Source organism: Balaenoptera physalus (assembly GCF_965194825.1).
Source record: "Balaenoptera physalus genome assembly, chromosome: 3".
In the NCBI taxonomy this organism is placed as follows: Eukaryota; Metazoa; Chordata; class Mammalia; order Artiodactyla; family Balaenopteridae; genus Balaenoptera; species Balaenoptera physalus.
This window is the reverse complement of record NC_138890.1, coordinates 83,130,607-83,134,030: the sequence shown is the minus strand read 5'-3', so window position 1 is coordinate 83,134,030 and position 3,424 is coordinate 83,130,607.

Sequence of the window (3,424 nt, the reverse complement as noted above, 5' to 3'; positions counted from 1 at the left end):
CTTCTCCATTAGTCTGCTACCCCAAGCACAAGCCCCTTGGTTAACTCTTCACAAATAATTGTTTCTTTGTCTAAAAATAATATATAAACAGCCTGCTTTGGTCACTTTGGGGGAGAGGGGTCCCATTTCTATGAGACCTTTGTGCATATGAATTAAATTGGTTTTTTCTCCTGTTCATCGGTCTTGTGTCAATTTAATTATCAGACCAGCCAAAAGAACTCAAGACAGGTAAGGAGGAAATTTCCACCTCCTGGACCACACAATGCAGCCAACCTTTAAAATGACTGTATCAAAGTGTATTAACAAAGAAAGGTATCTAGATCATACTCAAAGAAAAAGAAGATTGCCAAGCAACAAACACAAAAAGAGAAAGATGTATGTTACAAAATGCTAACAAAGATGACCTCTGGGCTTATTCTTACTTCTTCATTTTGTTTTTCTGGATATTCTACTGTTTCTAAAATAAGCATGAATTCTTTGTGTAATTTTAAGGAGACAGTTCAACAACAACAGAAGAAGAAAGAAAACAGTCTCAAACAGGCTTCACGGAATTTGGGAGGCTTGGGAAGCACAGTAAAAAGTCCCCAAGAACAAAGCCCTGGATTTAAATACCAGTGAGGTGACTCGCAGGGGGAGGTGGGGCCTACGAGATGCCAAAGCAACTGGTCAGTTGACTAGTTTTCGTCCAGTGAGTCACCTGGTTGAGGAAAACGCCAGCAATCTCTGCCGGCAGCCTCCCCAGCCTCGCCCGCCACAGTGGCCTCCCACCTGCCTCACCTAGAAACCCACCATGAGCCTCACTTCCTTTCTCCCGCATTTGAGGTCTGGGCATCTGCATGAAGCAAAGTGAGGAAACATCCGTGCTCTGGGTCACTCCTCCAAGCCCTGGCGGGAGACCTCCTGCCCCTCCCTCCCTTCTCCCACAGGACGAGCTGAGCCGGGAGACTTCAGGCAGCCACTCATAGCCAGTGCCTCCCACACCAGGACTCAGGCTGGGGCCCAACGCAGAGGGGCTGCTGGGAATCAACGCAGGGACAAGGAGTTTCCTCCTGCCTGGTAAACCCTTGGAACAATCTGATGACTCGATTTTTTAACTCTGTTCCACAAAAAAAAAAAAAGTGCTCCTGCAGCAAGAGCAGTCAAGGAAGTATCAGTTCTGTTTTCTTTCGTTTTTTTGGTTTTTTGCAGTTGCTACATTTTCCGGTTGAAAACTGCTTGAGTATCCATAATGTCGTCTCCGCTTCGCCTCTCTAGCTTTCTTGCTTTACGGAGAGCCCTGAAACTCGCCATGCCTCTAGAGTACACAAACGTGTTCAAAAGTTGTTCAAAAATCCCTACCACTATAGTAGTGAAACTACTGAAAATTCTCTGTTCTTTCTCTGAAAATGCCTTCTTGCTGCCAAATCTCCAACAACCTCCAAGCTCAGAACGTGCCCAAATCACCCCAGTCTGTCCAGAGGGTCTGGAACGCTGGGCATTTCCAGGAAAGACCCAGCACCAGAATTCCCCAAGAACAAAGGCCCTTTGGTGCAACCATTTCACTGGGCTCAGAGTGCTGTTGTATAAAGTTCTGGGGGATCCAGGCTCAGTTCCTTCTAAGCACAGAGTCGCTGTTCTGAGGACAAGTCCAAAGCCAAGGTTTTCAAGACTACATGTTGGGCCCCGTCTTGCTTTCCTACACTCTAAGGGAGAAAGGGAGGAAAACAAGGAAGAACTATAGCACTTGTTGTTGTTTTAGGATGATAGTAGTTTTTTTTTCTGGCAGGTGTGGCCTTAGAGCACAGGTTCAATAACGACATCAGGAAACCCCACATGTTGGGTGGATGAATCTGCTGGGACTCTCTGAGTTGCAACTGAGAAACATCCCCTTGCTCAGCAGGCATGAGCAAAGGGGAATTTATCGCCTCAGGGAAACGAACATTTCACGGGGGGCTCTGGCTGGATACCTAATTCAGACCAAATGATGCCAGGAATCAATCTCTCTCTTGCTAACTATTCATCTAATTTCCTCTATGTTGCCTTCATTCTCAGCACACCATCATGTGGAACTCCCAAAGAATCCAGGCTTTCATTCAATTAGACTAAGGAAAGAGAGCTTCTCTCCTTTTGAATAGCTCCGCATAAGCCCCAGGACTGGTTCACAATCGACTGACCTGCACGGCATGCTCTCTCTGCTTAAACAAATCAGGAAACTTGAAAAATGAAATAAGCTGATTGGCCAGGTTTGGCCCTCCGGAGCCCTGCTACTCCAAAGGAAAATTGAGGTGATGTTACCAGAAGAAGGAAAGGATGGAGGTCAGACAAGAACATGAAATGCCCTCGACAGGGGCACGTGGTGGTCTTGTGTAGCCAAGACTGCTTAGGGTACAAGCAGGGGCAGCTCACAGGTCAGCAGTTCCAAGGATCAGTCATGTCCGTGGCGCATAAGCGCAAAGGCCTTGGAGAGAATGGTGAATAAATTTCAGAAGCAATCCACGCTTATGAGCTGAATCATCACAACTCCTAAATGGCAACCTGAATTCAGGGAAACTTAGAGACATGGGTGAGCCAATGAATTTCATGGAGAACACAGGACTTGAACCAAGTCTTTTTTTTTTTTTTTTTAAAGGAATTCCTTTATTTTTATTTTGTTTTTTTAAATTAATTAATTAATTTATTTATTTTTGGCTGTGCTGGGTCTTCGTTTCTGTGCGAGGGCTTTCTCTAGTTGCGGCGAGCGGGGGCCACTCTTCATCGCGGTGCGCAGGCCTCTCACTATCGCGGCCTCTCTTGTTGCGGAGCACAGGCTCCAGACGCGCAGGCTCAGTAGTTGTGGCTCACGGGCCTAGTTGCTCTGCGGCACGTGGGATCTTCCCAGACCACGGCTCGAACCCGTGTCCCCTGCATTGGCAGGCAGACTCTCAACCACTGCGCCACCAGGGAAGCCCTGAACCAAGTCTTGAAGAATGCGCAGGACTGGATGGAAAGATGGGCCGGGGTAGCAGCAGGAACTATGCAGTTCTGCATAAATAAAGGCCAGGAGTCTGGCACAAGTGTGAGAACCGTGGCAGAGAGGAAGGGCCACGGCTTCTGAGGGCAATCAGCCCCTAGGAGAGGGGGAGACACACGGGCAAGAATGGATGGGAATTTGAGGGACCAGATGAACGCTCCATCACTGAGAGTAGTGACTGACTCTCGTTCTGTCCTCTTCCTTTTCTGTCTGTCTCTGATGTTTCAACATTGTCAATATTTTGATTCTACCTTGGGCTAAATACAGGTTTTTCTGTATTGCATTCTAATTGTTTAAGGAGCAGAGCCACGTGCAGGAAAGCACTCCCAACAGGATGCCAGCACACAGTGATCCAAAGCAGACCCAGGGTCCTCATGCTTTACCCTGTCATGTGCCTACTTGTCATCAAGATTTCAGGGCTGCCAGGAGACAGGT